Source organism: Lonchura striata, chromosome 11 (genome assembly GCF_046129695.1).
Source record: "Lonchura striata isolate bLonStr1 chromosome 11, bLonStr1.mat, whole genome shotgun sequence".
Classification (NCBI taxonomy): Eukaryota; Metazoa; Chordata; class Aves; order Passeriformes; family Estrildidae; genus Lonchura; species Lonchura striata.
The window spans coordinates 16537270-16559329 of NC_134613.1; positions in this window are offsets into that span (position 1 = coordinate 16537270).

Sequence of the window (22060 nt, forward strand, 5' to 3'; positions counted from 1 at the left end):
TCTGAAAGGGCCAAGGAGATCATGAATAAAATACTTGTGTTTCCTTTTATGTGGAGCAGGGCAGAATTTCAGGATCTCAACAGGAGAAGCTACAAGTTACAGGAAAATATTCCTGGTGGGGTTTGAGACTTACATTCCCACAAGAGACTTATTTTCGATGGTTAAACCCCCTACAGACAGAGTCCAATTATCTGGGGTTTTTCAAGCCATTTCTGTGGAACCCTGTTAAATTTTTATAGAATCCTCAAAATTCCCACTCTGGTAGATCCTCCGAGGTTTTGTCATTAAGGCAATTCCTGGAAGAGTGCTCTGTGTTAGAGGGAGGAAGAAATAAAGTATGAGTTGCATCCCCAAAGAGTCAAGATACACACAGAGCATATTCACAGGGGCTACAACAAGCAACTCAAAATTGTAAAAGCTGATGGCACATCCCTAAGTTGCTCTTTAGAGAACTTTGCAAAGTCCTGTGCTTGTATCAGTGATAATGAAAGCGATTAGCACAGTACGATTAAACTCCCCCTAGGACATTTTTTTTATTTTAAATTAAAGGTTGGAAGTTAGATTTATCCTCTTCTATAATGATTTCTGGATTATACCATCTGAACTGCATCATTTTAACTTGTATAAAAATATTAACCCATGAGAGAGCTCACAGAGGTTGAAGGTGTTATCAAGTTGTAGAATTCCATCTAAAAACTTCCCTTCGCCATCTTTTTTTTTTCCCCTTATAGATCTTTAAAGTAATTCATAAATCCTCATTTTATATGATTCTCAACCTCAAGATATTCAAAGTGCATCTGGTCCCTGCAAGTTTCAGCTCCCCCAGCTGCAGAAAAATGCTGTGGAGTGAATCTGAGGAGGGAAGGAAGAGAACCTTGTATTTTAAACAAACAAAAAAGAAAAACCATAAAAACAAAACCCTAAGTAAGAGCTTTCTCAAGGTGAAAATGAAAAGCATCCCCCTGGGACTGGTCACTTCCCTGCATGGGAAGGAGTTGGAGCTGGATCCCCACGGAGCGTGGCGGAAGGGGCTCATCCTGCCAGCCTGAAACTCTCACAGCTCAGAGCTCTGGGACAAATCCTGCTCCAGCAGCAGCCTGACAGCCCCTGAAATTCTGCAGGACCCCCACAGGACACTTTGCTCCTACAGAAAAGGGTTTTCCACCCCCACAGCCTGGCTGGAGCTGCTCGACAGCGAGAGCTGCAGGGCTTTGCCACATCCATCTTTCCAACAGCTCCACATGGCACTGACAGAGGAGCCGATTTAGTTTCAAGGCCTTTGAAGAATTAACGTGTGCCAGGCCCTCAGTGCTAAACAGACTCTCTGAAAGTTAATGGGTGACAAACTGCATATATTAAGTGCTCAGAAAATTGATCTGATGTCAGGTGAAGGAAATTTTTCCACAGATCCTCTCTTTGGGCAAACAGCTAGAAGAAAGGACCTCAGGCATCTCCTATTTGTGTGAGAGATCTTCTCAATCCCCTTATTAGCTGAGCTCCCCTGCAGCAGTGTCCCAAGGATTCCTGCTGCCATCAGGCCAAAAGCAGAGCCCCAGGATGAGGCTGTAGAGCCCAGCAACTACATCCCACAGATACACACCCAGTAAGCCCATGTTTCTTCCCATCCCAGACTAATTTTCTATGTATTGCCCAAGAAAAATACATTTTTTGCTTTTGTACCCTGATCTGAACATTTTTAATTTTTCAATTTTATTTTTTTTTCCAGATAATTTTTAATGTTCAGATCAATGTCAAATTTCTGACAAATTTCATGATCAGTTGGACTTCTAAAAATAAAATAAAACAAAATTCCACAGGCCAAAGCTTCTCCCCTATATTTAATATTAAGATCTAATCTACTTACCTGCCCATTGAATTTTAAAATACAGAGATAATGTCCAATATTTTCTACTCAAGACACTGAGAAGTGTGTCTTCTCAGAATAAATTCTGTCTCTGAGTTTGAAAACAAGTTATTTACTCCTTAAATATTTGTGTAACATTTTGCTGGTACGAAAACAGCCTTTAGACATCACACTTTCATAGTACTTTTTTTGAGGGTTCAGGTTTTCTTTACTGTTAGTCCTCAAATCTGCCATTTTCTACTTGCTTGACTTCCACCGTGCAATGCCTCTCCTAGGAGGCAATTATAGATGCTTTTTTAGTATTCTTAAATGTTATCATATGCCTCTGAAAAACAGTTGTTAGATCTCCTACGAAAATCTAAGGGATTGTTGTTCTGCTTCGAGTGCCTTCGCTTGCAATAAATCAGATAAACAAGACTAACTAAGTGCAGCTTAACTCTTCCCACTGTGACTTGAGACTTTCCTGAGCTACACGTGCTGCACTTTTCAAGCTGTGCCAGCTATTTTTACCCATTAACTGAAAATGAATTAGGGGAGAAGCACTCCGTAATATACTTTTTTTTTCCTCTCAAATCAGCATGAGGGATGAGCAGGGTGCCTGGCAGTTGTCTCAGCACATACCTCTTCCCTTGTTAGACCAACAAAAGGGATCCACAGCCCAAAGCAGTGAGTGAGGGCAGTTTGGGTGCTTGGATCCAAAGTGCTGCTCTCAAAGCTGCCCTCAATAAACACACCAAGCTCCTTTGTGCCCTATGTTTTGTCCTTGCTTTTGCTGCAGGCTGCTGGAATCCCAGCAGGAGTCGGAGATCCCCTCTGGGAGGCTCCTCCTGGGCAGGGTCCCCCCATGGAGGTGAACAGCAGCAATCCCAACCTTCAGCTGAGTGCAGCACAGTTACTGAAAATGCACCCCAGAGATCTCTGTGTCACCCAAAAATGTGCTGGGAGAGGGGGGGTTTGATCCCCTCAGGCACACAGGGACTTGTCCCCTGGTCTTTGCCATCCCCAGCTGAGGTTCAGGTCACAGGCAGCGAGCAAAACCAAGAGGAGCATCTCTGCCTCCTGCCTCAGCACCAGCCAGGTCCATCCTCCAGGACCTGGGACTGGCAGGAGAACCCAAACAGAGCAAGGTAAGCACACTGCACCAGGATCTTAAGGCACCAGCAAGCAAAGAGGATGCAGAAACATCTCTCTCCAGCATTTCCTATTGGGTCACCCAGGCAAGTCTCTGGCAGGCTGCAAACAGCCCTCAAGGGAATCCCTCCTCATCCATCCTCATTCAGGGATAACAGGAGCTTCACAGAGCACCAAGGATCCCAGCTTGTTGACAACAGCTTTATTAACCCAGCAATTAAATTTGACCAGTCCTTTATCAAGAAACCACTTGTACACAATTCTTGGGGTATTTAACATTCCCTGATCACTACATAGCTCAATTAACTTGTACCACTCATTTCCTGAGTTTATAAAAACAATAAATAAATCAATATACAGCTATCACTTCTCATCTGAGAAAATGAGTGGCATCATCCCTGCATTTAGTGTCCTGAGATGGAAAAAAGCAGAGGAACAGATCACACAGAAGGTGCCATAAACATAACATTGTTACCATCAAAACAGAGAAAAGGCAGTGGAAATAAAGTAGAAATACTTATCAGCAAGACTCTCATCACTTGAAAGGGACCTGGATTCCATCCTGCCCCTTCCAGAGCATGGAGCTCAGACAGAGGATACACAAACACCTCTCCAGGGAAGCCTTCACTGCCTTTTCACACACATAAGAACGTGCATTTGTAAGGAGGCAGATGTACAAAACTTAGAGCTACTGCTCTCCAAACAAGCCACTCTCATTGAAATTCCTGATGGATTTGTGTTCCCAGGTATTCTCTCAAAAAAACATGTCACTGTCAGCAGGGGAGTGACTGGGAGGAGAATGCACAATCTATATCCTAACTCAGAAGGGTCTCAGCAAATGAGCTGGCCAAGGAACAGCACAAGAGAAATGGGGCATGTGATGAAAACACATAAATTTGTCCTCCAGCAACCTTGATGCCACAATTTCCAGACACCCTCTCAGAGGGCTGCACCCCTTGTTTCCGATTCTTCTTCATGAGTAATTCAAATTCCTGAAGTGGATTGAAAACTTCAGCCAAGCTTGTACCACCACATATGGTCTCAGATACTTGTAGGGCCTCTGCAGTGTGAATCCCTGTGCAAACTGGTGTGTCCATGGGTGATCTCTGGCCCTGGAGCTCAGCTCAGAGGTGCTCAAGTGATTCAAAAACCAGTAAGTCACCACACAGAAAATCTCTCTATTAACCCCTCTGACCAATGACACTTGGAGCAGCAATTTTAGGACTGAGCAATCCAAATGGCAGGCACAGTTTCAGCAGATCTGAGCCACCAGCAGATCTCCCCTCAGCCTTCCAAGGTCACAGCCCTGTGACATCTCCTGTGCTCAGGTGGGAGGTGCTGCAGACCCCCAAGGCACTGCTCTGAGCTGATGCCTGAGGCCCCCAGCCCACATCCCACCCCCAAGGTGGCACACAGCACTTCCATCCTCCCAGCATGGATAGGAGCCATCACTCACCTCCTCAACTGCCTGGCCCCAAGCATGAAAAATAAGGATGAGAACAGAGCAACAGCAACTTTTAGATGCACTTTTCCAATGTAAAACCCACCAGCTTGTTCAAAACCATCAGAGAAACTTGCACCAGCTGCAGAGTCTGTTCCTTCAGGCCCAGCAACCCGCTGAAAAGGTTAACTCAGAAAAAGTCAGTGTTCTAAATAAACTTGCAAGGCTTTTCCTGTGATCCTTGTCTCTCACCTGGGATATTTCCTACTAATTGCTTCACAGCAGCTCAGCCACCAGTGCTGTAATGGGTGCCATGTTTCCACAAATGCTCTGAGCTGAGCCTGGCCACAGGGAAGCTCACTGAGAACAGGAGTTAAACTAGCTGTTCATTTGACCTATGTATTTTTTTTTAATATGGAATTGTAAATCTTATCTCTTCTACACATATGTTTCCTCTACAGAAAATGCTTTTTCTGCTAAGAGACCCTCCAGGGGCATAGCATTAGCTGCAAGCAAGCAATGCAAATACTGAAATGCTTTATCACCATACAGAATAGAAATGCAAAAGCAATATTTGACAGAGAGCTATTTTTCAAATTATTTATTAAAAAAAAAAAAAAAACCACAAAAAACCCAGGTGACCAAAGTCTTCTGTAGGTACATCCAAATAACAAACAGCTCAATTTAAAAAGCAAACTGCTTAATACTTCCAGTGAGACACAGTATTTAAAAAGTTAATTCCTTTTATTGTGACTCTGAAGATGACCTGCACCCATAAGTAAGCCAGGCAGAAATCAAGGACAGGGGAGAACTGGGGCACTTTGTTTGCTATTGAAAACTGCAGGCAGGAGGCTTCTGGGGAATAAACATCCTGCTGTGGTACTTGCACACAGCAGAGGAACAAGTTTTCAAGGAAAAGTTGAGTTTCTTACCTGAACACAAGACTACCCATGCAGCCTGTCCCCAGGAGACTAAATTATTGCACTGCTTGGGAAAAAATAGATCAAGCTGAGTGCAGGCTAAGGAACTCCAGAGAGCAGCTTGGAGCAGGAAGCAATTACTGCTGCCACGTGGACTGTTCAAGCCATGGGAAGGGACAGGGGATGCAAGAGCTGGGTCATGTCAGAAGCATCACAGATATTCAGCACTTTCCTCTGGGCAGCTGTACAAGATACCACCTCAATGCTTCTGAGAAGTGTTTTGTTGGGTTTGGGGCTGCCATGTGAATTCCCAATAGGTTTTTCATGGTAAGTTTCTGAGTTCATATGGATGATTTGATTGAACCCATAAACTCAGCTGGAACTGCTGAACTTCATCCAATTATGAGGTAAACCAATGTAAAATCCAAGCAGCTGAGTCAAAGGTCAAAATTTATAGGAGCAAACCTGAGGTAATTTCCTGCATTTTCAGGCTTCTGACACTGCAGAGATAGGTTTTGAGCTATTTGTATAGATTGACAACTTTTTAAACAAATATTTTAATATTATTTCAAATGTCTAGACATCCCTGAGTACTTCAACATCTTTCTGGCACCTGCCATTATCCAGCTAGTTTTGCAGGAGGTACTTATGGGTTTCTCTGGAATCTGGGTGCAGTTGGGTTTGTGTGAACTCAGCTTCACACCTGGAGAGGTCTGCCAGCTCTGTGGTTACCACCAGCACTGCTGCCTCATCACTTTTAGCTGGAATCCTCTTTGTGTGGTGATTGAGAATGAACCACAGACCATGACATTTACAGAGCCAAGATTAATCAGAGAAAGGAGAGTTATCCATTTACAGGTGAGCAAGCCTTTTACAGACTGAAACGTTTTCCTTCTACTGCAGGTGCTTATTATTTTCCCTCTCAATTTATTCCTCCTCACACCCCTCCTCATCTGAAATATAACACTGTGGTTTGCCAAGACTCACTTTGTGAGATGAACCTTACTTATTGGAGCACCTTTACTTATTGGGCACTGAGTAATTACTGGTCTTTTCCCAGTCCTCTCCTTTCACTGCAGCCATCATTATGTGCACAGGAGATGTCCACAAATCTCAAAAAAATCATCTTGTACAGAGGCTCCAAGCAGCATAGGATGCTGCCTAAGCAAACCTCTTCTCTTCAGTACATCTATATTTATTTTTCCAAACCACTGAGGAGACTCCAACAAAATTCTAAACCCTCACATGTGATTTTCTAAGATAAGTGAGTTGTCAGCTTTGCTGTTCGTATCAGGTTTGACAATCTCAGGTACAGGCTGAGCTTTTGCTCTGCTTTTACATTATTTCTGAAAACCATGAGCAGCCTGCCAGCGAGCTTGACTTTGATAGGTAGCGAGCCTGGGTCACCTCACTTGCAAGTTTTCACCTGGGTATCCTTTCCAGGATGCAACATCTCTATTTATCATGCAAGAAATGACATTTTCATGTTATTGCAGTAGTTGGCTGATTTGGTACCATCAGAGGAACAAGCTACCTCTCCTTTTAACTATGAGGAAGAACAAGAGAGAGATTCATGCTCTTGTCAGCTTTTTCTGATCTGCAGAGACAGTTCTTCAGCATTCACCAAGGTGGGAAATGCAGAAATTCTCTTCCTCGTGGTAAAGACTGCACCATCACTGATGATCACTGAGGCTCTGGTTTTATCATCAACCAAACTCAGTTCCCTGAGCAGAAAATGGTCCATTCCTGGAGGGGCAGCAAGATTGCTGCACTCCTGGATGGGTCTACATAAACAGGAATGAGGGATCTGCCCATATCGTTATATTTCTGTACAAGAAAATAAAAACACTTAAAGCCTGTCTAGAGCAGGGACTTCCCAGCATTGGTCTCCCTCCCCCTGGTCCAATCACCAGAAAAACTCTGCTGACAACATTAAGATAGTAGAAAAAACTTTGAAGTTTATATCTTAAATAAAACTACAATTAAATGAGTGATTTCTTGCTTAAATCCCTCATGGGAGCTGGGTGTGAGAACATTAGGGGCTGCCTCACAGAAGAGAAAAAACCCTGGCCCATCTATGTGTTCAGACATGTGTGCAGCAGGGAGAGAATATCAACCAACAAATAACGATGCTAATCCTTCTATTAGTATTTAAAAATTGCAAAAGCTGTGTACATCTTAAGGGAATACTTGGAGCAAGATCTTGGAGTATGGCACATCTGGAGTGCAGCTGTAATGTATGAAATGGTGTAAGGTGCCAAAGGAAAAAGCATCAGGCTGGAGCTGGGAGTTGTGAGCACAGCACCAGCTCTGCAGAGCCTGCAGGGCCTCACCAGGGGCAGGCAGCAGATCCAAACAAGGGCCTGCAGTCTGGATTTTATTTATATTTTGCAAACTGAGGGTGCCCCTGCTCCCCAGGTTCCCACAGCCACAGGAAGATGGAAGGAGGAACCTCTGCAGCAGTGATGTTCTCCCACTCCCAAGGGAGAGATGTGCCCATTCCTCCTCTGTGTTACAAATCACATGGACAGGATCTGCTTGTCTAAGGTTTTCCAGAAAATCTTAAGGGCAGACTAAAGCTGAATCTAAAGACACATGATTGATTACAAGCCTGGAGGTGCTGAGCAAAGCACCAGGCCAGCAGGACCCCATCTCTCACTGCTGAAGAGGGTGGGGGGTGACAGCCTGAGTCTGCTGAAGGTATTGGTGAAATGTCCTTGGTGACCAGGATTTCACTTCCCCAGCTTTCCTGGGAGTTTCATGCTAACAAGCCAGGCTGTTGGTCCTGCCCAGCAACTTCTGGCCACGGGAAAATCCATACCCTGTGTCAGCTTCTTTTCACTCTGCTCTGCAAGGGGGAAGCAGAGGGGATCCTGGCTTCTTCCTGCCTTTGTGCAGCACTTCAGATAACCCCTTAGAAGAGCAGGGATGAAGCTGTTCAGAGATCTTTCCAGCAGGCACTGCCAGCACAGACCACTCAGCAGCATTCAGGGATGACAGGAAGAAAAATTATCAGTGCAGGGAATTAGAAGGAGTTTCTCTGTTTTCTGGCTTGACAAAAGCAAACTAAGTCAGTGTTTAAAAAAGACATTTCCTGACTGTAATCACACGAGTCAGAGGTTCATAAGCTTTTATTAAAGGCTCAGACAAGTAATCTGAAGTATGTGGTTAGTGAATGCTACAAAGCCAAATGGGAAGTGTCCTCTCTTTCCAATAACACATGAGCATGTAAAGCTAAATCAACTGTTCTGTGATTTTGAAGGTACAGTGGGATAAAACATATTTCAAAGGAATTAACATGGACAAACTAATGCATCAGAATGAACGAATTGTATGTATGACTGGAGAGCAAAAACTGGGGGTTTACTTTAAAGGGAACCAATGCCTCACTTTTTCCTACTGTGCTCCATAAATCCTCTTATTTAAACACAGGGGTAGTGAAGATTAGCACTTTTGTTTTCTAGCTTTTTGGTTTGGGGCACTTTCCCCCTCATAGTGCAACACATGGATCACTCTGAATTAAAAAACCACTACTGTAAAGAGCAAAAAAGTAGTTATTCAGTGATTTAGTCACAACCATTGGAGAAAAAAGTTCACTCTCTTCTCTTTCCTCCCTTTTTAGCCACCAGATGTGGGTAGAAGGAAAATTCACTTGAAAAAGGCTGCAGCTCTTTGTGTGGTGAGCTGATTGAAATAAACTTTACCTGCCTTTGCATATGTTTGCAGTTTAAAATGGATCTGTATTTACACTAGATGAAATATTTACCAAAATGATTATGAACATTTTTCATTTGCATAAGTCAATGAATTATATCTCTAATGCTGTTTGAAGGATTGGAGTATTTTTTGCAATGAGAAACAAGGCTTTGGCAATATTCTTTTTTCATATAGTTAAATAATTGGCTATTTTTGGCAGGACATTTGCTATCAAACAAATATTCAAAGCAGTTCTGAAGGTTTCTCATTATCAATAAATATTAGAGTCTCAGCTTTTAAGTCCTTTGCCACTTATTAAGAAACTCAAGCACAGCTCTGCACATTTAAGCTCAGGCCCACTTCTTAATGCAGTGGTAAAAAAATAAATTCTGAGGGAAACCTGTAGCTGTCAGCAGAGACATGAGAGAAGAGGAAAAAGGGAAGGAAAACAAACACACTTAAAAACTGAAATACCCACAGTAAAGCCAGGCTCCCAACAGTTATAATTTGCTGCATGTCTCCAAAGGCAGTGGAACATCACTGTGTCCCAGCAGCCAAGCCTTTGCCCACACTGCCATGCTCATGCAACTCAGCAGCAGTGTTTCTTCTCTGGCAGAGACTCCATCTGTTGTGCTGTTGCAGCATCTGAAATCGCTGGGGTACTGCCAGCAAGGAGGTTTTCTTCTCTCTTTGGAGAAATAGCCATCTTCCAGATGACTCTTGCTCTGCCAAGCATTAGGAAGCCACACTGAGGTGTCCTCCGAAGAAAAACCCCTTGGGAAAGTGCTTTGCCAGCCTTTATCTGAAAGGGTGGCTTGAACTCTCCACTCCAGTTTTGGTTGGTCCAAAATCTTTTGTTCTTGTGTTCATTTGAATAGGATACTCACAGAGACCTTATATATTTGCACTGTCCAAGTATTATTCTTTGCTGTAGAAACTTAAGTTGGTAATAGCATCATAAATGCTTTATTACACATTATTGTCAAATTCCTTACCTTAGTCTTCCAAAGGGAAGAGGATTTTAACAGTACAACAGCAGCCTGGCAGCATTAGGGATGCTGGAATAATCTTCCTAATTGATCTTGGAAGGGGTGAGCAGTGATTTCCTTTGAATTATTTTCATTAACTGAGCTCCTTCTTATTGCTTGGGTGTGGGTTATGAATATAACAGTTTTCACATGAGTGTGCCTTCAGTTCAAACACAGTTCAAACATAATATAATCTGCTTCAGTAAACAGGTGAAAGAATGCAGTTTTCAGCAGCATTTTTATTAAGTACTGGCAAACCCTTATGCATGTTAATGCTTGATAAAAATACAGCCAGCCCAGATGCAAAACACTGTGATGAGTTAAGACATATGACAGGTTAAGTAAAATATAGCCAGTACCAAATTATACCAGCTATTCCTGCAAACTCAGGTCACAAGCACTGGGAAGAGGAAGGGGTTCCTGTGCTCATCAACATGTTAAATTTCAACCATCCACTTTCTAAAAAACTGTAATTTGTCCCAGGAAGGCTATCTAAATAACCCCCACAGAATAACCTGGTTGGACATTTGCAAGTGGATTGCAACTTGTACAGTTGTTGAACTCATTCTTTGGGAGAGCACTGACAACACATCACTTACTTCATATTCACATTTACAAACACAGTGAGAAGAATGGGAAATTAGATGTTCTTATAGCCTCTATATACTAAACCCTGTGATTTCCTGGTTTTTGCCATTAGTTTTCTGAATTCACTTTTCGTTATGTATGTAGCCTACATAAAATAAGCTGAGGAAATCATTTGGTTAAGCAACCAGAGAATGGTGTGTCCTTGACCACAAGCAGCTGAGAACATGAACCATCACCTTTTTTATATGAGAGCTCTGTGATCCCTTTAAATCACTGTAAGCTGGCTCCAAAACAGCTGTTCCTGTCCTGCCTTGCTTCCTCCTGTCCCATCCCTGCATTTCAGTCAAACATCCCTACAGGTGCATGGCAAAACAGAGAAGGGATCTGAGCCAGATTCAAATTACCCTGATGAAAACCAACAACTGCATCTTATGGCAGTTAAGAAAGGCATTATTCCATCCTGGAACAAAATCTTACAGGATGTTTCCAAGTATATTGTAGTACAGCATTTTCCATGCCTGTAAGAGTAAGATATTTCTATTTAAGCAGTGAAATACCAATCCTTCTGCAAAACCACTTCTGGTTCCCAATTGTCGTTGTTCCAAATTTTGCACCACCGTGCTGATTTCAGAGCTCTGGGGCTGATCTGATTTAGTGTGAGCATGTACAACCCCCCTGGGCCCTCAGGGCTGGTGCTGATTTCATTGGAGATGCACAATTGTGCAGCAAATGTGAGGCTGTGCCCATCATCCACAACATCCACTTGAATGACAGCAGCCACACTGGGATAAAATCCATGGATTTCACCACAGGGTCACACCAAGAAATGCCCTTAGCCCTGAAGTTCAATGACAATACAAGTAGCCTGAGCTGTAAGAGCAACCAGAATTGCTGAGCAGTTCAGAGATGCTCTTTCAGACAGTTGTTTTTGCTACATTACCTCATTGCTATTTTTCACCTCCATTAGACTGTGCTGTTATGACTCTGTCATTTAGGGTCATCTCAGGTCTGCAGGACATGGCATTAGAATGGAGAGAGTAGGATATTTTTAGGTCTACTGTAGAAAAACATGAATAAGCATGGATTTTTACAGTAAAGCTAGAGAATGGTCCAAGGAAGAAACATGAAAATAAAAAGATTTTGCTGCACATCACCTTTCCCTGAGGAGTAGCCACAAATTAAGCTCATTTAGGCAGGAAGATCGGGGAGCTAGGGTAGAGTTGACTCCAACTACACCATGTGTGACCCACTCTGGAAATGACTAGTAGGGCAGAACTGACTTCAGCCAGCTACCCAGTTGAGGCTAATGTGGATCTGTGCCCTGGTTACATCCAAACTTCCTTCCCAGCACAGGGAGTACATAGAAAAATCCCCACCAGGTCAGTATCCATCATAGCTGTACCACAAGCACATGTTCTGCATGTGGTGCAGCAGTGCTGGGGAGCGTGGTGGTTTCTTGGGGCAGTGAACAAGCTTGTTGTTTCTTGCTCCTGTGTCAAGTTTTCACTGTGCTGCTTAATCAGTACTGCTGCAAGCAGGGAATGTGGGTTGTGCTAGTGCTTTTGCTGCATTCCTGCTGCAGGGAAATTGTGCTGCTTATATGCTGAAGTCTTCACCACAATGATGGCAAGAAACAAGGAATTTAATGCTTGATGGTATTTTCACAGTGTCACTGAGAGAATGTGTGAGAGCAAAAGCAGCTCAGCTCAGTTTGGGTTATTTAGGAACTACTTGAAACACTGCTAAAGGACTATGTGATGTAATTAGGCACCAGGTCAGAAAAGCTCCCAATACAATAAATAACTTAGTTTTGGAAACATACTTTCCTGTTCATTAGGAAAAGCAAGTGTTAAGCAAGTAATCTGTCTCTTCAGTGCAATTTCAACACAATATATGTCATGATTTGTCTTACAAAATGAATTACAGGGCGCTCTGATAAGGCTTCATTTTACTAATAGTAAAGTGGCTCCATACACCCAACAGGGCTTTGTTAAGATGGAAGCATATTGTAGCACTAATGAAGCATGAGTTCAGCCTAATTAACAGGATGGCAACAGCAATCATACAGCCTTTTCATTCACTTTTATACATTCTGTCAGAGTAACAAAGTTGTGTTTTGACACTGCTGGAACCCTCTGGCTTTGTTCCCTCTTTGCATGCTTGCTAATCCCACTCTTTGTTCCAACTTGAGCACTAAGCCTTTATAATCACAGATAATAAGGCAGGACCCCTGGGCAATGGCCCTGCTCAGCCACCCACCTGCCAGCTCCCACTCCTCACATTTAACTTCAGGCATGAGAGCTGAGCCCCTGCAATCAGCAGGGCCACTCACAAATTTCCAGTTAAGCACTTACTAAAGTGCTTTACTGGATTACGGCCACGGTTTGTATTGTGAGAGGAAAAGTCACAGGCAGAGTTCATTTTCCTGAATAACCTATTCTGGCCATGTTGGAAAACAATATCATTCTCATTATCCACTTCACAACTCACCTGAACGAACAGGAAAGGCTCCTTGCCTCCAGCTGCTCTTTCGTTTGGGCTTGTAAAATGAGCCTTTGAAGGGCAGTCCAGGGCAGGTAAGTTGTGTCTGATATGGGTACGATGGAGGAGATATTCAGAGAGAAACTAACTTTGTTTCATTAGTTTCAACATGTTCTGTCAAAATCCCTCATTTGAAATGCTGAAAATAAGCCTGCAGATGGGGAGCCACAGATCCTCTGCCTTGGCCCAGCTCCAGCTAGGGTAATTACATGCTGTCTGCCTGATTCCCCTCATATGGCTTCACATGGAAAAGTCATCCTCCACTTTTCCTCCTGAAATACTGCAATGTAGCACAGCAGTCACTGAGTGGCAACTGAGCAGTACCTGCAGTTCAGCAGTGGTGGGAACAATCTCTCATGGACCAAATAAAGGCTGAATTCTTTCAGTAACCACTACACCTCCCCTGGAGAAGATTTGTGTGTTTCAAGGTATGGCTCCTGGCCCATGAAAGCTTCCAGATGGCTCAAAATGTGCACAGATAGGGCTGGTGAAAGGATTAGCATAGAAACACCCCCTATACCAGACAATGTTGGGGAAGAGTCATCTCCAACTCTGCAATAATGAAACCTGACTGCAGAAGGTCACCTTTCCACTTCACTGTAGTCAATGGTGTGGCTCTGCTGTCACTCACTTGGGACATCCTCTCCAGAGAAACTGCTCCAAAGTCACTCAAGACCTACAGACAAACTCAAGCTCAGAGACTGGCTATCTCCCGCCTTCAGAATGAATTTGTCTTTCCTTGGTTGAAATAAATCACACACTACATTTTTACATAGAGTAACTTTGTAAGCAGCATGAAAAGAGATGAAGAAAGCTGTGATCAAAGCCTCTGGTGAGACTACAGTCATTGAGGGCATCTAACAAGATGCCAGATTTTGCTCTTGTTCTAAAGTGTTCTTCAGAAGCTGCATTTTCATTTGATCACATATTTAAGTAAATCAGATCACTGCAGCAGAACTGTGACTGGAAGAATTTTATTCTCTTCTACCAGTTACAATGTGTGGCAAACTGATAGGAGTAGGAAAGATAACCCACTGTTACTGGGGGAGACTTGAATAAAACAAAATTCAGATGGAAAGACTGGACAGCTTTTATAGGCTGACAATGTGTGGGAAAGACTGTCTTGGTTAATGCATTTTAGGTCTCACAGTGGCTACTATTTTTTACTACAAGGAAGCTGGGTCAGGAGAAAAGGAGAGGTGGGATAGTTTGGACATCCAATGACATGACATCTCTCATGTCCTGTCCTTTGCTGGACTGCTTCTTGCTCTACATTGCCATATTGTTCCAGAACACAAAAATGGTTGCATGTTCCATCTTTGCAGTGTTTCTGAATGGCTATATTTATTTTTTCTGCACCTTTTCCGAAACATAAAGGGTTCCTGGAATCTTGGCATTTTACATCTTTGAAGAGTTTTAGCAATATCACCTCAGCTTCCTGCAAACATCAGCATAGCAAACAGATCTCTTGCCATTGATCTCATCAGACAAACTAAATACCGAATAAACCCAAGCACTAGATTATCCTCTTATTCCTAAAGGTTTGTAGAGGAATTCTTCCAGATTAGACGTACATGATGATAAAATCATAAATGCAATGCTGTCCTTTACTTGACCTGAATACAGCTCTTCAGTTCCCAAGAGGTTCTTCCCCTTCCAGGAATCTAGTTTACCTAAAAAAGATACAGTTCATTTGTACATAGTGAAAAATAATTCTTGTGTACTAGTTTATCATAGAATAAGATTAAAATCCTGTTCTCTGGCTATTTTTTGTTACTTTTATTGAACAGCAGAAATGCCTGCAGTAAAGTAAGATGAAAAGCTCCAAAAGTACTATTCCCTTAAGGGGTCAAAAACACGCTAAGAACAATTTCTTTCCAAGTGTTTCAGTTCATACTAATCTTGCAGGAAAGGAGCATGACAAGCTTTTGCTAAGTATGGCATCAAAGCAGAGCTCAGGAATGCTCAGGATATTTTCAGTAGCAGGCACTGATATAACATACACCTTTATTTTCAGGTATCTTCTCCCACCTGGCTGATAAAGCATTCCTGGGGAACTCCTGAGAACAGAAGAAACTGGTTTGGGAACAGAATGCAATAATACATTAAAATGAAGCCTTTTTCAAGTAGGTGTCAAACCATTTTTGTTGATCTGAGAAAAATATTACAATAGGAAATGAAATTATGAAATTATTAGAAATTTAAAAGTTTGAGACAAAATGTTGGCAAGCTCAAGACACAGACAAATAATTACAACATGGCTTTATTCTCCCAGGGAACATAGCACCATCAGCAACAAATATGCTGCTTGTCTGTATTTATATTCCAAACAGTCTTGTTTCCCATAAATCATTTATTCTACATTTGCCTGGGTTTTGTTCTAGTTTTTTGTTGGGTTTTTTTTCTGAAATAAATCATATCTATTAACACATAACGGCATGGGACATATTCCCATGCACAGGCAGAAGTGTTTCTCTCAAATCTGTCTAGCTACCCCAACTCCTGGGACATTTTGAGTTGTGTGACAGTGACATTCTCACAGCACAGTCATCAAAGCAGATGCAAAAAACTGATTTTCTCAACAAATGCTGCCCCTGCAGATGGTGCTGGCAGGTCCATGGCTGAGGGAAGAAGAACGTGAGCCACTGTGAGTGCCCTGGGAGCAACAGGGTGTTGAGCAGAGGGGAATGAAGATGTAAGAAGAGGATGATGCCCAGCAGCTGGATCTGAGGAGACAGTCTGCTCAGGGAGTGCTGACCCCCATGGCACTGAGTGAGGTTAAACTGCAGGGCCTCCTGGGTGAGATGCTCCCTCTTCAGAAAAACCTGGGAAGCAGGACTTCAATGACTCCAGGATCTTACCCTTGTCATTGAAAAGGCATTGATTTTCCTGTTACAATCTATTTCTTCCAGAAAATAACACAGTTTGGACTCTCTCTTCTTTGAAAATAAAATTTTTAAAAAGTCTCCCCCCTTATTTGAAAAGAAGCATGGGGAAAAAGTAAATTCTACTGAAAATACTACTAGAAAAATATGGGGAGCAGGAATGGGAAAGGTTACTCAAATCGTGCTTTGATAAGAAGAGCTCCGTGTCTAGACATGCACATGCAGCTCAGCAGATGGCAAAACACTGCAATTCACCAAACTTTCTTTTGTCTAAGCTGGGACAGGAACTCAGATTCTGTGAGTTGAGGTTTCCCATCTCTCCATCCAAGCCTGCAGGTCCTCCGCTGAACTCCTCTCATGCTTTACACTGACCCAGCCCCTCCGGAGCCAGGAAGCCACCAAGGACAGCAAGTGAAAAGACAACCTTCAAAACTACTGCTTGTTCTCTCAGCTCTTTTGCTTTGAACCCCAATTCCAGGTGGGCAGCAGCCAGGGGAGAGAGGAACATAGGACAGCTGCTGCAAGGACAAACCCTGCTGCAGTGTGCAGCGCAGAGCAAGTGACCCATCCCATCGCACCAGCGTGAGCACCAGCTCCTGTGAGGAAAATTGCAGGGAAAAAGCATTCAAGGTCTTTTTTTAAAATGTTCTTCCCATTTTCTGAATTTTGCTCTCCTCTATTTCAGGTAGCTGATTGAGGAGTTTTCCCCTTTACCCGCAGCTGGAAATAAGGAGGACCCTCATTGCCAATAAATGTCTCAAAAACTTCCCCAGCTGGGACCTGCCAGGGCAGGCGGATTACAGCAACCAGCATCAACAGATTTGCATATTCAAAGGCCGTAATTGAGGAATAAGCAGTAATTCCATTATGCAAATCCCTGGGCTCGGAGTGGCCGAAGCCAGAGCTCAGTTTACACATCCTTACCAAAATAAACCCGGGGCGCAGAGGCACAGCCAGGAGCGGGGATTGCTGAACGGCAGGAAAAGGGAAAAGGGAAAAGGAAAAGGAAAAGGAAAAGGAAAAGGAAAAGGAAAAGGAAAAGGAAAAGGAAAAGGAAAAGGAAAAGGAAAAGGAAAAGGAAAAGGAAAAGGAAAAGGAAAAGGAAAAGGAAAAGGAAAAGGAAAAGGAAAAGGAACAAACCGGGATCAGCCCTGAACTCCCGCATCCGAGCCACCTCCCTCGCCCCTCTATATTAGATATATTTGAGCTCACAGTGCTCTTCTGGGCCCATGGTGAGTTAGAGGGCAAAATTATTGCCTGCAACAGGAGAAAGGCCATAGAAGTATATCAATAAAACAGCATCCTTTCATGTGAGCTAAGCAGCCAGTATCACGGTTCCTTTCTTATTTTTTTACTTAACCCTTTTCCACCTCCTCATCAGCAGAATTGGATCTGAGGAGGTGTATTTCATCTGGAGGATAATTCTTCATCAACTCCACTTGTCAATTCGTGCTTCAAGGTCAGCAAAGGTTATGGAGAAATGAGTGGTTCAATTGGCACATTTAAAAGCAAGTAGTAATTACAGGAATTTTTTTTTTTTTACTTAAAACACCTGAAATACAGCCATGCTTTCAGAAGTATTCTGTTCAAGTCTGTCACACATTATTTTCCACAATACATGGCTGACTCTGAACCAGCAATTCAGTTCACCTTGATTCATGAAAACCTATCCCTCACTTTCTACTGTAAATACAATTCTAAACATATGGGAGAGAAATTATAGTGAATTAGGGTTGTACATTATCACTGTGATTAGCTGCATTTCTTACCCAGCAGATGTCTGGGTAGTAAAAATCCCCCACGAGGAGAGTATCCTGGAGTTTCCCAAATCCTTGATAACTGGTCCAAGAATTTCTCAGTCCTGCTGTGCTCTGATCCTGGTGGCCCAGAGCAGATGCTCACTGTCTGCCTGTCATCTGCAGCACTAATCCCACTCTCCCCACACTCCCCGTGCTCCCAGCAGGGCATCGCACTTCTCCTGCTTTACTCTCTCATGTTATCTTCCCCCAGAAGCTTTTCCTGGGACATTCATCATTCTCACAATACAAGAACACTTTGACAAACTGAGCCAAACACCTCCCTGGTGTCGGATCGCTGATTACCACCAGAGTTACAAATCAGACGACTGATCTGGCTGTAACTATTTATGACCCTGGCAATGCCATCATAAGCACCAAGGTGGTGCTTGTAAGATTTCTCAGTCCCAATTTGTCCCCTCTTTTCTTGGGCATCTCATGACCCCACAGCAAGGGACAAGCTCTGTTCCAAGCAAATGCCTGAAGAGAGACACAGTGAGTAACTGGCACAAAATGAAAGCCCACAGAGATCAAGCAGCTAGTCCCAAAACATGGAAGACATACGGTACTGCCTTGAGAGCTTTCACATGAGATTATCCTTCCCACTGCACTGCTTTTTTTCATCCCACAGGTACCTTACTTTTGGCAGCTCAGCTCTTGCAGCAGAGAAAAAAATGTGTCACTGTCCCTCGCCCCCCACAATGGTTCTTGTTCCTAGAGGCTGTGACAATGTAAATGGGTGTTTTTGTCCTCTTTGCAGGCTGCTGCCACGGATCACTTTGTCTGCTGTGGTTAGAGCCACCTTTGGGGCCAGTGGGCTCATACATGGACACACCCCAACATTTTCCTGCCCTAGAGCTCCAGTACATCTCAGCTCCTCAACACTTGATGCTTCTGAATCCCAAGGGACCAGATTTCTACCTCCAACAGCAGTGATCTTGCACATACCACATCCCAAACATCAGGATCAAGATCACGAGCACGGAGCTTTCTTCTGCCTGTCAGACAAAGCTTTGAAGAAGTAAACAAGTGCTGTTTACCCTCTAAATTCCTGCCTCACCATCCTGAAAATATTTTTTCCAACCTCCTTTCTCCAACATGAGCAAGCCCTCATCATCGGTCATTTGTCTTATGTTATGTCTCCAATCTTGAATACCAGATTAGCTACTATCATTAAACTGGTAAAAAGGCTACAGACACTGATTCATCCTTCTAGCAGAAAGTGACTTCTTTATGTAGTAAGAAAATGGAAGTTTAAATGTAACTAATGTCCATTAATTTATCATTTACTGAACAGTTATTGTTCACTGGCTCCAAAACAGCATGAGGTGTAGCCCTCAGGGCAACACTAACATCCAGTTCATTCTCTCCAAAGCAGAATCATGGTTAAAAGGCCCATTTTTAATATACTGCATTCACAAACATCTGCTTTTGAAACCTGGAACTAAAAGCCATGCAAAGCAACAGAAACCCAACTGAACCAACTCACTGGGCCAAAATTTTCAAGGCTTTATTGCATAAACAAAAATGTATAAAAAAAATATGTATTTGTGTGCTGTGCATGTACCATTTTTTTAACTTTAACCTGGCAAATTCTTCAAGACAGCACTGTTTCAAGGAAATAAGAGCTGTAAGGTGAGCAAAACATGAGCTCTGCTTTATTGAACAGCCATTAGCCATACTTAGAAACTGCACCATAACATTAATTTTTCAGCTACAAGATATTGGCCTCGAACAGAATTAATGCATATGCACATATTTGCTACACAGTCATAAATTTTACTAATGCAATTTTGTGAGCCTCTAAAAGGTAACCATTGCAAAAAAAAAAAAAAAAATTAGTAACAGGAAAAGCAGGGTAAAGTTCAACAGCAATATTTCATTACAAAGACAAGCAAAGAAGATAAATGACTCAGCTTCCTTGGTTCTCTCCTCTCCCTCCAACATTACATGTGGAAAAACATGCTGCACAACATGAATCTCTGTTATTGTTGGAAGTGTGGCAGTCTGGCAGGACAGCAGATCAGGAGGATTTTTCAATGCAGTGATATGTCTGTCACTAAAGCAGAGTTTACAGCAAAGCTGTTCAAAAAAGGAGCAGATTCCACATAATTTCCAGGGACAGACAAAATAATTAGCATTTCTCTAGTCTCTCATTTTTTATTGTATGCAATTCCCTCTTTTCCCCTTCTTCCAGGGGGCACCTGCTGTTGTGGGCACAGGCTGGACCCCTGCCACGTGCTGGGGAACAGCACACAGACAGCACACTGCACACAGGCTCAAAATGAGCAGGGAAAACAGAGCAATTCTGCTGTGAATAGCAGGATTTCCCATTTTTCTTGAAGAACCAGCAATCAGAACTGCGTGTTCCTACCCGAGGAGTTCACCCATATATTTCCATCCTTAATAAATGAAATCAGTGTTCAGCCCTCTGGTTGCAGAGACTGGCAGGAAATGTGGTTCCCACAAAGCCCAACGTGAAAGTAAATGGGGTTTTTTTTGCAGCCCTGCCATTTCTAGGGCATGATGTTTTGGGGGTGATGAGAAGAGGGGCCAGGTAACATTCCCTTAGTGCTGTCAGTCTCTCCAGTGGGACAAGGAAATCACAAACCCCAGAATTTTTTCTTTAGCTGAGGCCAAAGCATCAATGTCTGGTAGAAAAATCCCTCTTTTTACAGAGGAAATCCGGTTAACTTTGAGAAAAGACAAGATCTGAGCCTTCATTGTATGTCCAGAAACTTACTTCAGAGGAATATCCCAAATTCCACAGGTTGCAGGAGGGAAGGGAGGAGCAGGACTGAGGATGTGTAATTGCTGCCACAATGCTCTTAATTTCTAAAAGCCTCCAGCCTCAGTAGCAGCCACATCTCCAGACACCCACCATTTCCTCAACCCTGTACTGTGCTATGCCTCATAGAAAACTTCCCTGATCCAGAAAGTGCTTTGCACATCTCCCCACCATGCACTGCTGCCCCACCAGGGCCAGCAGTGCCCTGTGGTGCCATGCACAGTCCAAGCACAGCTGCTTTCTTGTGCTGGGCTCATCCAAGGCCATGATCTGGTGTCCCTTGAAAATCCCAGGCTGTTGCTGTTGGGAAGGTGTGAATGTACTGCTGCTTCTGGAAGAGCTTCGTGGCCCTCCTGCACATAGTTTATACTGTGTTGGAGAGCATATATAAAACCATGGGGAACTTACTCATGGGAGGAGATTGGCTGATGACACCCAGTTGTTCCTTGTTTGAAGATTCTGTTCCAATGTCTAAGTGAACTTTGTAGATTCAGATAACAGCCTGCAAGATATCAAGTTATCCAGTGTCTCAGAAGTCATCCAAAGTAGCCACGTTTGCTGGAGAACCACTAGCAGAACAGCGCTTTACAAGATAATGCTCTTTCCTGAAAAGATAGCAAGGAAAAAATGAAATTTAAAAAAATCACCTAATCTCCACAATTACTTCCCTAGGTGCTTGACTTTTCCCAAAATGCACACCAGCACAACTGACCTTTCTTTTCAATAGGAGTGCACTGCTACAGACAGGGCACTGCCTGCTTTCCCTCCTTCTGTTTGCAGATGCAATTAAATGGAGACACAGGAGCTCCTCAAAAGGAAGTATATGGCCCTGAGATCCAATATTCTGCTTGTGACTTTTCTGTGCAATAGCCAGAGCCATTCACCAGAGCTTGATCTGAAATCAAGGATTTATTCAACCAGGACAATCAATTGCTGTGCTCCATTCAAAGCAGCACTGAGCTCCTGGGGCTGGGCCTTGGTTGCCAATACAACATTTGTGTGTAGGAGTTTTCTTCTACCTTGAGACTCAGTGACTCCATCCAGCAGACAGAAACCTGGCAGCTGCTCCATCTTCCAGCTCAGCGATGACCCAGATGAGATCTATATATCCAATATACACAGCTTCATGGCTGAGCAATGCTCTGCCAGAGTGCTTAGGATTTTTTGGCATAAGCCTGGTCCCACTTAGCATTTTTATGAATGTTCCTGCTCCTGGATTCATGCTGTAAGGTAAAAATCAAAAGGGCACTCCTACTTGTAAGCTTCTGGACTTGATGGGTACAAGAGAAAAACCTGAAATCGATGCAAACCCATGATAAACCATTGGTGCAAATTAATACAAAACTATCTCCAAAACTGAAACCAACACCAAATTGTGCCTG